We start from the raw sequence: 13,854 nt of genomic DNA, 5'->3' as shown, positions 1-13,854 counted from the left end.
GACTGGTAGCATCCACAGCAATTCTGTGGCTTTAAATAGAACTGTGGAAGGATCTTAAGAATGTTCTGGTCTCCTATACCTAAGAAATCTGTTGTAAAATGAAATGCCAGCCCTCCCTCAAAAGTATTTATGGACACTCTCTTATATATTCTGCTTACTTGTCTCATGGGGAGTATAATTCTACAACTGCCTTCATGATTAATTACAATTGGATTTATCTCCCATTATGCATATTTTATTAAGAATGTTCATGACATGCGAGATAAGATTTCCTTTTTTTTTTTTTTTTCTCTTCCTGCTGTCTAGGTCAATTCACGTTAGAACATTCTTACTGTGCTGTGGTGAACAGATTTGAAAAATCAGATATACAGAAAATTTTATTGGATGTTTGTCACTAATGCTTCATTAAGTGACAGCTTTTGTTGTGGTCATGTATTTTATATTGTAATCTGTGATTGACTATTGAAATACTGTGTTATCTAAATTCCATTTCATTGGCAAAGATAAGCATTCTTATTTCAGTATTTATCTTAAGCATATTCTTCTCTTTCTGTGCTGAGAATTTCTGTCTTTTCATACATTATGAGTGTACTGTTCTTTATTATATGGACAGAATTAGAAAATCCACTGTATAGTCTTTCCATCATATTTCCAAAATTCTGGGTCAGTTTGGGGTTGAACTTTATTGATTGTCTTTTCCCTTAAAAATGGTTTTTACCAGTTGAATAATTTGGGATTGTATCCTGGATGATGTGAATAGTTAAGCTGTGGAGATTCTGGATTGTTATATTTTCCTGAGAAATACTGATTTTTTGTTTGTTTTTTTTAGCAGAGAATTCACTGGTTAGACTTAAATTGAAAACTGTCTCACCTGAGGTGGGGGGTAGCTCAAATAAAAGTTCAGCTCTTTCATCTTTACCTGGGTTGCTTACCTACACTCACTCAGTTTGGGGAGTTATCCAGAGACATGAACAGAATTCACATGAAAGTTGGGCTTTACTTTTTCTGAATCTGCCCTTCCTGGCATTTTGGCATTTTCTACTCACATTCTGGAGGCTGTGGTTGCTCTGGGTTCTATTCCTACTACACCCACGAAAGTTCATGCCATGCTAGAATCATCTCTTTGGGCTTTCTTCCCCAGAATTATGGTGCAGCAAGTCTTATCTACCTTAAAATTTTTTTTAAATTTTAATTCCAGGGGCGCCTGGGTGGCACAGCGGTTAAGCATCTGCCTTCGGCTCAGGGCGTGATCCCGGCGTTATGGGATCGAGCCCCACATCAGGCTCCTCTGCTGTGAGCCTGCTTCTTCCTCTCCCATTCCCCCTGCTTGTGTCCCCTCTCTCGCTGGCTGTCTCTATCTCTGTCAAATAAATAAATAAAATCTTTAAAAAAAATTTTAATTCCAGTATAGTTAACATATGGTGTTATAGTAGTTTCAGGTATACAGTATAGTGATTCAGCAATCTTATACATTACTCAGTGCTCATCGTGAAAAGTGTACCCTTAATCCCCATCACCTATTTCATACATCCCTCTACCCACCTCCCGTCTGGTAACCATCTGTTTGTTCTCTGTAGTTAAGAGTCTGTTTTTTGGTTTATCTATTTTTTCCTTTGTTCCTTTGTTTTGTTTCTTTAATTCCACATATGAGGAAAATCACATGTTATTTGTCTTTCTCTGACTTATTTTGCTTAACACTATATACTCTCTAGCTCCATTCATGTTGTTGCAAATGACAAGATTCCATATTTTTTTTTATGACGGAGTAATATTCCAGTGTGTGTGTGTGTGTGTGTGTGTGTGTGTGTTGTGTGTGTGTGTATGAGTATATATATATTTATACTGCATCTTTTCTTTATCCATTCATCTATTGATGGACACTTGGGCTGCTTCCATGATTTGACTATTGTAAATAATACTTCAGTAAAACATAGGGGTGCATATATTGTTTCTAATTAGTGTTTTTGTATTCCTTGGGTAAGTACCCAGTAGTGGAATTACTGGATCATATGGTTTTTTGAGGAACTTTCATACTGTTTTCCATAGTAGGTGTACCAGCTTGCTTTCCTACCAATAGTACAAGAGGGTTTTTCTCCACATCCTCTTGAACACTTGTTTCTTGTGTTTTTCATTTTAGCCAATCTGACAGGTATGAGGTGCTATTTCATTGTCGTTTTGATTTGCATTTGCTTGATGGTTGAGTGATGTTAAGCATCTTTTCATGTGTCTGTTGGCTATTTGTATGTCTTCTTTTGGAGAAATGTCTGTCTATGTCCCATTTTTTAATTGGAGTATTTGTTTTTTTGGTGTTGAGTTATATCAGTTCTTTCTATATTTTAGATACTAACCCTTTATCAGATATGTCATTTGCAAATATCTTCTCCCATTCAGTAGGTTGCCTTTTAGTTTTGTTGATTGTTTCCTTTGCTGTGCAGAAGCTTTTCCATTTTGATGTAGTCCTGATCATTTATTTTTGCTTTTATTTTCTTGCCTCAGGAGGCATATCTAGAAAAATGTAGCTATGGCCAATGTTAGAAAAATTACTGCCTGTGCTGTCTTCTGGGATTTTTGAGGTTTAATGTCTTAACATTTAGGTCCTTAGTCCATTTTGAGTCAATTTTTGTATATGATGAAAGAAAGTGGTCCAGTTTCATTCTTTTTCATGTAGCTGTTCAGTTTTCTCAACAGGGTTTGTTGAAGAAGAGACTTTTTTCCCCATTGTGTATTCTTGTGTCCTTTGTCAGAGATTAATTGACTATAAAATTGTGGGTTTATTTCTGGGCTCTCTGTTGTGTTCTATTGATCTAGGTGTCTGTTTTTGTGCCAGGGCCATACTGTTTTGATTACTACAGCTTTGTACTATAACTTGAAATCTGGGGTTGTCATACCTCCAGTTTTTCTTTTTCTTTTCTTTTCCTTTTTTCCTTTCTTTCTTTCTTTCTTTCTTTCTTTCTTTCTTTCTTTCTTTCTTTCTTTCTTTCCTTTTTAAAAGATTTTCTTTATTTATTTGAGAGAGAGAGAGTGAGTGAGAGAGAGAGAGAGAGCACAAGCCAGGGGGAGAGGCAGAGGGAGAAACCAACTCCCCACTGTGCAGGGAGCCCAATGTGGGGCTCAATCCTAGGACCCTGTGATCATGACCTGAGCTGAAGCAGACAGTTAACTGACTGAGCCACCCAGGCACCCCTGTTTTTCTTTTTTAAGATTGCTTGGCCATTTGGGGTCTTTTGTGGTTCCATATAAACTTTAGTATTGTCCTACTTTTGTGAAAAATGCTGTTGGTATTTTGATAGGGATTGCATTGAACCTGAAGATTGCTTTGGGTAGTATGGACATTTTAACAGCATTTGTCCTTCCAATCCATGCGCATGGAATATCTTCCATGTGTTTGTGTCATCTTCAGTTTCTTTCATCAGTGTTTTATAGTTTTCACAGTACAGGTCTTTCACCTCCTCATTAAAGTTTATTTCTAGATATTTTATTCTTTTTGGTGCAGTTGTAAATGGGATTATTTTCTTTATTTCTGCTGCTTCATTGTTAATGTATAGAAATGCAGTGCAGTTCTGTACATTGTTTTTTGTATCCTGCAACCTTAACTGAATTCATTTATCAGTTCTAGTAGTTTCTTGCTGCAGTCATTAGAGTTTTCTGTATATGGTATGATGTCATTTGCAAATAGCGAATGTTTTATTTCTTCCTTACTAAGTTAGATGTCTTTTAACCCTTTTTCTTGTTTGATTGCTGTGGCTAGGATTTCCAGTACTATGTTGAATAAAAATGGAGAAGGTGGACATCTTTGTCTTGTTCCCCACTTCAGGGAAAAGCTCTCATTTCTCCTCATTAAGTATGATTTTAGCTGTTGGTTTTTCATATAGGACCTTTGCTATGTTCTCTCTAAACCTATTTTATTGAGGGTTTTTATCATGAATGGATTTCATACTTTGTCATATGCTTTTTCCATCCGTTGAAATGATCATGTGGTTTTTATCTTTTCCCTTGTTGATGTGATGTTGCGAATATTGAACCAAGCTTGCATTCCAGCAATAAATCTCACTTGATTGTGGTGAACGATTTTTTAAATATATTGTTGGATTTGGTTTGCTAATATTTTGTTGAGGATTTTTGCATCTATTTTCATTAGAGGTATTGGCCTGTAGTTCTCTTTTTTTGTAGTGTCTTTATCTGGCTTTGGTATTAGGGTAATGCTGGCCTCATAGGATCAATTTAGAAGCTATCCTTCTTTTATTTTTTTGGAATAGTTTGAGAAGAGTAGATATTAACTCTTCTTTAAATGTTTGGTAAAATTCACCTGTGATGCTATCTTGTCCTGGACTTTAGTTTGTTGGGAGTTTTTTGATTACTTATTCAATTTCATTGCTGGTAATTGGTCTGTTCAAATTTTCTGTTGCTTCCTGACCTGATTCAATATTGAGAGGTTACGTGTTTCTAGGAATTTATTCATTTCTTCTAGGCTGTCCAATTTGTTGGCATATTATTTTTCATTGTATTCTCTTATNGTGTGTGTGTGTGTGTGTGTGTGTGTGTGTGTGTGTATGAGTATATATATATTTATACTGCATCTTTTCTTTATCCATTCATCTATTGATGGACACTTGGGCTGCTTCCATGATTTGACTATTGTAAATAATACTTCAGTAAACATAGGGGTGCATATATTGTTTCTAATTAGTGTTTTTGTATTCCTTGGGTAAGTACCCAGTAGTGGAATTACTGGATCATATGGTTTTTTGAGGAACTTTCATACTGTTTTCCATAGTAGGTGTACCAGCTTGCTTTCCTACCAATAGTACAAGAGGGTTTTTCTCCACATCCTCTTGAACACTTGTTTCTTGTGTTTTTCATTTTAGCCAATCTGACAGGTATGAGGTGCTATTTCATTGTCGTTTTGATTTGCATTTGCTTGATGGTTGAGTGATGTTAAGCATCTTTTCATGTGTCTGTTGGCTATTTGTATGTCTTCTTTTGGAGAAATGTCTGTCTATGTCCCATTTTTTAATTGGAGTATTTGTTTTTTTGGTGTTGAGTTATATCAGTTCTTTCTATATTTTAGATACTAACCCTTTATCAGATATGTCATTTGCAAATATCTTCTCCCATTCAGTAGGTTGCCTTTTAGTTTTGTTGATTGTTTCCTTTGCTGTGCAGAAGCTTTTCCATTTTGATGTAGTCCTGATCATTTATTTTTGCTTTTATTTTCTTGCCTCAGGAGGCATATCTAGAAAAATGTAGCTATGGCCAATGTTAGAAAAATTACTGCCTGTGCTGTCTTCTGGGATTTTTGAGGTTTAATGTCTTAACATTTAGGTCCTTAGTCCATTTTGAGTCAATTTTTGTATATGATGAAAGAAAGTGGTCCAGTTTCATTCTTTTTCATGTAGCTGTTCAGTTTTCTCAACAGGGTTTGTTGAAGAAGAGACTTTTTTCCCCATTGTGTATTCTTGTGTCCTTTGTCAGAGATTAATTGACTATAAAATTGTGGGTTTATTTCTGGGCTCTCTGTTGTGTTCTATTGATCTAGGTGTCTGTTTTTGTGCCAGGGCCATACTGTTTTGATTACTACAGCTTTGTACTATAACTTGAAATCTGGGGTTGTCATACCTCCAGTTTTTCTTTTTCTTTTCTTTTCCTTTTTTCCTTTCTTTCTTTCTTTCTTTCTTTCTTTCCTTTTTAAAAGATTTTCTTTATTTATTTGAGAGAGAGAGAGTGAGTGAGAGAGAGAGAGAGAGCACAAGCCAGGGGGAGAGGCAGAGGGAGAAACCAACTCCCCACTGTGCAGGGAGCCCAATGTGGGGCTCAATCCTAGGACCCTGTGATCATGACCTGAGCTGAAGCAGACAGTTAACTGACTGAGCCACCCAGGCACCCCTGTTTTTCTTTTTTAAGATTGCTTGGCCATTTGGGGTCTTTTGTGGTTCCATATAAACTTTAGTATTGTCCTACTTTTGTGAAAAATGCTGTTGGTATTTTGATAGGGATTGCATTGAACCTGAAGATTGCTTTGGGTAGTATGGACATTTTAACAGCATTTGTCCTTCCAATCCATGCGCATGGAATATCTTCCATGTGTTTGTGTCATCTTCAGTTTCTTTCATCAGTGTTTTATAGTTTTCACAGTACAGGTCTTTCACCTCCTCATTAAAGTTTATTTCTAGATATTTTATTCTTTTTGGTGCAGTTGTAAATGGGATTATTTTCTTTATTTCTGCTGCTTCATTGTTAATGTATAGAAATGCAGTGCAGTTCTGTACATTGTTTTTTGTATCCTGCAACCTTAACTGAATTCATTTATCAGTTCTAGTAGTTTCTTGCTGCAGTCATTAGAGTTTTCTGTATATGGTATGATGTCATTTGCAAATAGCGAATGTTTTATTTCTTCCTTACTAAGTTAGATGTCTTTTAACCCTTTTTCTTGTTTGATTGCTGTGGCTAGGATTTCCAGTACTATGTTGAATAAAAATGGAGAAGGTGGACATCTTTGTCTTGTTCCCCACTTCAGGGAAAAGCTCTCATTTCTCCTCATTAAGTATGATTTTAGCTGTTGGTTTTTCATATAGGACCTTTGCTATGTTCTCTCTAAACCTATTTTATTGAGGGTTTTTATCATGAATGGATTTCATACTTTGTCATATGCTTTTTCCATCCGTTGAAATGATCATGTGGTTTTTATCTTTTCCCTTGTTGATGTGATGTTGCGAATATTGAACCAAGCTTGCATTCCAGCAATAAATCTCACTTGATTGTGGTGAACGATTTTTTAAATATATTGTTGGATTTGGTTTGCTAATATTTTGTTGAGGATTTTTGCATCTATTTTCATTAGAGGTATTGGCCTGTAGTTCTCTTTTTTTGTAGTGTCTTTATCTGGCTTTGGTATTAGGGTAATGCTGGCCTCATAGGATCAATTTAGAAGCTATCCTTCTTTTATTTTTTTGGAATAGTTTGAGAAGAGTAGATATTAACTCTTCTTTAAATGTTTGGTAAAATTCACCTGTGATGCTATCTTGTCCTGGACTTTAGTTTGTTGGGAGTTTTTTGATTACTTATTCAATTTCATTGCTGGTAATTGGTCTGTTCAAATTTTCTGTTGCTTCCTGACCTGATTCAATATTGAGAGGTTACGTGTTTCTAGGAATTTATTCATTTCTTCTAGGCTGTCCAATTTGTTGGCATATTATTTTTCATTGTATTCTCTTATAATTGTTTGTATTTTTGTGGTGTTGGTTGTTATTTCTCCTCCTTTGTTTCTGATTTTGTTTGCATCCTCTCTCATTCTCTCTCTCTTTCTTTCTGGATGAGTCTGGTTAAAGGTTTGTTAATTTTGTTGATGTTTTCAAAGAATCAGCTCCTGGTTTCATTGCTCTGTTTTATTGTTATTTTTTTTATTTGTTTGTTCTTTTTTAGTGTTTATTTTGTTTATTTCTGCTCTGATATTTATTTTTTCCTTCCTTCTACTAGTTTTGGGTCTTTTTTTTTTTCTTTTTCTAGCTCCTTTATATGTTTATTTGAGATTTTTTTGCTTCTTGAAGTAGGCCTATATTGATATATACTCCCCTTTTAGAACAGCTTTTGTTGCATCCCAAAAATTTTGGACCATTGTGTTGCATTTTCATTTGTCTTCATGTATTTTTTAATTTTCTCTTTGATTTCTTGGTTGCACCATTCATTGTTTAGTAGCTCATTATTTAATCTCCATGTGTTTATGGTCTTTCTAGATGTTTTCTTGTGGTTGATTTCTAGTTTCATAGTGTTGTGGTCAGAAAAGATGTATAGTATGACTTCAATCTTTTTGAATTTATTGAGACTTGTCTTGTGGCCTAATATGTGATCTGTTCTGGAGAATGTTCCATGTGCACTTGAAAAGAATGTGTATTCTGTTGTTTTAGGATGGAATGTTCTGAATATATCTGTTAGATCCATCTGGTCCAATGTGTCATTCAAAGACACTGTTTCCTTGTTGATTTTCTGTTTGGATGATCTACCCATTGATGTAATTGGGATATTGAAGTCCCCTACTATTATTGTATTACTATCAGTTATTTCCTTTGTGTTTGTTATTAACTGCTCTATGTATTTGGGTATTCCCATGTTGGGTGCATGAATATTGTTTTATTTTCTTGTATATACATATACTATTCTAGTATATAATATATATATTATTCTTTATACTAATATATATATCCTAATATTAGTGTGTGTGTGTGTATATATATATATATATATATATACACATATACACACACATATATTTCTTTGTGTCTTGTTACAGTCTTTGTATTAAAGTCTATGTTGTCCGTTATACGTATTGTTACCCTGGCTTTATTTTCACATCTATTTGCGTGATAAATTCTTCTCCATTTCGTCACTTTCAATCTGCATGTGTCTTTAGGTCTAAAATGAGTCTCTTGTAGGTGGCATATAGATGGGTCTTGCTTTTTTATCCATTCTGTTACCCTATGTCTTTTGATTGGAGCAGGTAGTCTATTTAAATTCAAAGTATTATTGACAGGTATGCATTTATTGACATTTTGTTACTTGTTTTATGGCTGTTTTATGGATTTTCTCTTTTTCTTTCTTTTTTTGCTCTTGTCGTTCACAGTTAGTTGACTTTCTTTAGTGATGATCTTGGATCCTTTCTCTTTTATTTTTTTTGCATATCTATTACTGATTTTTGATTTGTGGTTCCTATTCAGTTTGTATATAACATCTGCATATAGCGGTCTGTATTAAGATGATGGCTGCTCAAGTTTGAACCCATTCTTTACTCTGCTCCCTCCCACATTTTAGGTGTATGGTGTCGTACTTTACATCCTTTTATTTTGTGAGTCCCTTGACTGATTTTTATAGATATACTTAATTTCACTGCTTTTGTACTTCCTATTTTTTCTTACTCCTACTGCTCAAAGAGTCTCCTTTAACATTTCCTGTAGGGCTGGTTTAGTGGTTATGAATTCCTTTACCTTTAGTTTGTCTGGGAAACTTTATTTCTCCTTCCATTCTGAATTATAGCCTTGCTGGATAGAGAATTCTTGACTGCAGGTTTTTTTCTTTCAGCACTCTGACTATATCATGCCATTCTCTTCTGGCCTGCTAAATTTCTGGTGAAAAATCCACCAATAACTTTATGGGGCTACCCTTGTATGTAACTGTTTTCTTTTCTCTTACTGCTTCACTACTTTTTGCCATTTTATTTATTATGTGGTTTTGTGTGGATCTCCTTGGGTCAATTTTGTTGGGGGCTCTCTGTGCCTCTTGGATCTGGATTTCAGTTTCCTTCCCCAAATTAAAGAAGTTTTCAGCTATTCTTCAAATAAATTTTCTGCCCCCTTTTCTCTTTCTTCTCCTTCTGGGATCCCTATAATGTAAATGTATTATACTTGATTGTGTAGCTGAGTTCCCTAAGTCTATTTTCATTTTGTATTATTATTTTTTCTCTCACCTGTTCAGATTGATTGTTTTCCATTACTCTGTCCTCCAGGTCCCTGATCTTTTCTTCTGCTTTCTCTAGTCCACTATTTATTCCATCTAGTGTATTTTTAATTTCAATTATTGAGTTCTACATTTCTGATTGGTTCTTTTTTATGTTTTCTGTCTCTTTGCTAAGGGTCTCACTGAGGCCCTCCACTCTTTCCTCAAGAACATTTTACTTATCTCCATTTCACTTAGGTATCTTGCTGTGATTTTGTCCTGTTCTTTCATCTGGAACATATTCCTCTGTCTCCTCATTTTGTCTAACTCTTTGTTCCTGTTGCTATGTGTTAGAAAAGTCAGCTACATCTCCTGCTCTTGGAAGTAGTAGCCTTATGAAGAAGAGGTTCTGTAGTGTTCCGTAGTGCAGGGTTCCCTCTTCACCATAACTGGCGCTCCAGGGATGTCTCCTATGTGTGCTGTGTGCATTCTGCTGTTGTGGCTGAGCCACTTTTTTCTTCAGTCCTCATCTGCAGTGGCCCCCTTTGCCTATTGTGGGCAGGGTTTGGTCCCTGTGATGTTAGTAGATTGGTCTGGGGCTGCCTTGGGCTTAAGTTGTGTCAGACCTGGCATTTGCCATAGACGCAGTAGCACTGAGGTGCAGTTTGCTTTCCCTGTTTTGTCTTCTGAAAAGCTTTCGTGGGTGGGTGGGACCTGCTGTCAGATCCACCATGTGTCCCCAGCCCACTGCTGGGGTTCAGTCTGACTGGTGTCATCACTTTGGAGTGATGCTGGTCCATCAGGGCTGCTTGCATATGCCAGCCTTGTGGCACTGCTTTGGATGGGCTCAGACCAAGAGTGTACTGGAGGGGCTTAATCTGCAGAAGCCTGTGGTATCAGATGCACGGTGTTAGCAAGGCTTGCACAGTTCTTCCGTGGGGGAGGCATTGAGCTGAGGCCTGGCTTAAGGGAGTGTGTCTACAGGGGAACACCTGTAGGGTAGGGCACACTGTTACCAAGTCAGGTAGGAGTGTAGGTGCTCTGCTGCTTTCAGCTGGTGGCATGTATTTAGGCTGGGGGTGGGGTGGGGCAGGCAAATAGCACAGAGCAGCTCCTTTATTCCTAGAGAAGGAATCCTTCTCTTGGATCCTGCCTCTAACCCCCGTACACCCTCTGAGATTAGTAAACAAATCTTCCTCCCATATACCTCAGGCATTTTTCAAACTGCTGCTTCTATGCACTGGGGCTTTTTCTTGTGCTGTCTGTTTAAGGGTAGGGACTCAGTTCATTTTGCTCTCCTGGCTCTCCCAGAGCCAAGGCTGCAGATTTTTAAAGTTCCAGGTTTTAAGTACTGGTGCTTGTAAAAACCTGTGAAATTCAGCCCTTCTGTTTTTCAAAACCAAATATTATGGGGATTCATCTTTCCTGTGTGGGTTGCGTGGTGTGAGAATCTGTTTCTCTCTCCTCCCTGTGCCTGTTTTGTCTCTCCCTCCTTTGGAAAGTCCTGCGGATCCCTGCATCTCAGCCCTTCCTACCCTCTTCAGTGTGGCCTCTTCTCTTCATTTAGCTGTGAAGAGTTTGTTCTGCCAGTCTTCAAGTCATTTTCTGGGTTATTTAAACTGATGTGACTGTTATCTAGTTGTGTCTGTGGGAAGAAGTAAGCTTAGGGTCCTCCTATTCCATTGTCTTCCCCAGGCAAAAAAGTCTTGAAGCTAAAAACTGAGGTTTTTCATATTTTATCTGGTTTTACTCAATGGGAAGATTGGTTTGAAAAGATCTCATTCACCATTGCTGGAAAGAAAATGTACATTTAAAAAGGCTGTATGTTTTTGCTTACATAAATCAGCGGTTAATAGACTCTTAGGCAATGTGACAATGTTAAAATTACCTGACAATGAGGCGTTGGAGGTTTTTGGTCAGACTGAAGCAGGTGATATTGCTTAGATGTCTGATGACTAAACTGGTGTCTCTAAATTGTCACACATTTTTCCTTTTGTACATTATGATAATCCTCTGAACAGTGTGGTGGGATTGTCTTGGGGGCATCTATCTCAGCACTGTCTTTAAAGCACTGGACATTTGTGAAAATTTATGGCTTTAGATTGTAGTCTTGATATGTGTGTATCTGCATACCACTAAAAAAATTAAGTATATTGTCTGTGTTCTCTTCTGATAACTGTATGGGAACTGTATTTAAAGTATATGTACTGTTGGGGTGCCTGGGTGGCTCAGTCAGTTAAGCATCTGACTCTTGGTTTTGGCTCAGGTCATGATCTCAGGATCGTGTGATCAAGCCCTGCATGGGGCTCTGCTTGTCACTCTCTCCCCCCCACCCCTCCCCCTGCTCTCTCTCTCAAATAAATAAATGGAATCTTTAAAAAAAAAAAAGTATATGCACTGTCTTTTACCCCTAGATTTTCCTTTTTGATATAAGGGTCAGACCCTATGGCATTAAACGCTATCATTCTGAACCAATAGAGAAGTTTGTTTCACTTGAATTAATTACATATTTTTTGTCTGCTAGGAAAAGGCACACATATGGATAAAGAAAATTAAAATACACCTTCTTATCTATAGAAGCATAAGGTCCAGGAAGTGGATGAGACAATTGTGCAATCCTGCTATAAGGCAGAATATGACAGCGATTAGGAAAATGCTAAGGAAGTTGTGGAGGGAGAGGCTCTGTCTTGTTGGGTAAAGTCTGGGAAGGTTTTATGAAAGAGGTGACATTTGAGCTGGCTCTTGATAGATGTATAGGATCTGTTCATTTGCATGGGAACGGGAAGCATACTATCTAATGGAGACAGGAGAGCAAAGGTGGGAGTTAATTTTACAGAGGGTTTTTGTGAGCCGTCAAGTCCGATACAGTAAAGGGAAGTATGTTGGTTCCATACTGGAAAGGGTCTTGACACCAGGATAAATAGCTTGAAATTAATTTAAGAAAGAGTGATGAGCTCTCAAAGGTGGTATATGTGAAAGTGACAAGGCATGCTGTATGCTTTAGGACGCTTGTGTTTGCACTTTTGTCATGGTTGAATTCCAGCAAGGAAGACAGTTAAATGCAATCATTCAGCAGCCTTTGTTGTCTTTCATGTTTGCCTTTCTTTGGGGGGACTCAAGATAGTTATTTCATTTTCTTGAGAAAAATCGATATGATTATCGTATATATCCATTTTTATATTTATTTAATATTTATCATTTTATTGCACAGGCACAACGCCAAGTGCAGTTCTTAGCTTCAGTCTGCTTGGGGGCAGATTTTGAGAAAGGCTTCACAGAGGAGGCAGTTCTTCAGCTATATCTTGGAGGATAAAGAGTGGGAATTCCACGTTGAGGAATAGTGTGTGAGGCACCCACATGGTATAGCACAGAGGCATGGGAACGCTAATGCCGATAAGCAGCTTCACAGTGTTGGTAGGACTAGAGTTTTGGGTATGGGACAAAAGGGAGAATTGAGGTTGGAGAGGCAGAGACAGAGTATGGAGAGTCTTGGGGGCCAGATAGGGAACTAGAGACTTTATCTTGAAGGTATTGGAAAGCTACTGGATTATGTTAAATAGGCACAGAAGAAATAATCAGGTTTGTGTTTTAGATTGAAGATAAATGGAAAGAGAGAGGTGGAAGGTAGTTCCCATGATCTCAGAAAGGCCTGAGTAAAGGCTGCAGAATTAAGGATAAACAGTAGAGAAAATGAAAGGATACACAGAGTTCAGTGATTTCACTGTATGTCAAGTGAAATTCAAATCCCATGTTGTTATTCACTAATGGCTCCTGGCAGGAGATAGGGTTGGTAGGTGGAAGAGTCAGGTTGAGGAGGGAATACTCATAGGTGCCTGGGCGAAAGAAGCAGTGGGGGACACCAGGTGTGCCAATTCCATGAGCTTCCCCAAAGATGCCCTACCTGCCTTATAGATATGTATCTTTTTTTTTAATTTTTTAATTTTTTTATGTATCTTTTTTTTTAATGCCCACATCCCAGGAATAGATAGCATAAGTGTTGTATATTTTAGACATATGAAAGTAGTTTTGATATTTATTTTACTTTTTTTAAAGATTTATTTATTTATTTTAGAGAGAGAGCACGAGTGGGAGGGGCAGAGGGAGAGGAAGAGAATCTCAAGCAGATGACATGCTGAGCACAGAGCCCGACATGGGGCATGATCTCACAATCCTGAGATCATGACCTGAGCCAAAACCAAGAGTTGGACGCTTAACTGATTATGCCGCCCAGGTGCCCCGATACTTACTTTAATGCAGTAAATAAATATTTCTCCACCAGTACCTGATAGGTACATTTTGCTCTTTCTCAGCTGGGTGAGTGGTCTAGACTTGAACCTACAAGGATAAGTGTTTCATTAACACTAAGGTTGACCATCAGAAGCAATAAGACTAACTTATATGACCTTTACTCTTGGCAGTCTGTTCAGGAGT

The 13,854-nt window shown here is 37.3% G+C and overlaps 1 protein-coding gene across 3 annotated transcripts in view; it reads left to right on the top strand.

Moving 5' to 3' along the window:
* The window catches only part of AASS (aminoadipate-semialdehyde synthase), a 64,384-nt gene that overhangs the window by 22,041 nt on the left and 28,489 nt on the right, over positions 1 to 13,854 (top strand). The window lies entirely within an intron of this gene.

Source organism: Ailuropoda melanoleuca, chromosome 1 (genome assembly GCF_002007445.2).
Source record: "Ailuropoda melanoleuca isolate Jingjing chromosome 1, ASM200744v2, whole genome shotgun sequence".
Lineage (NCBI taxonomy): Eukaryota > Metazoa > Chordata > Mammalia > Carnivora > Ursidae > Ailuropoda > Ailuropoda melanoleuca.
The sequence above is the reverse complement of the archived record's forward strand: the minus strand, read 5'-3'. Positions and strand labels throughout refer to the sequence as shown.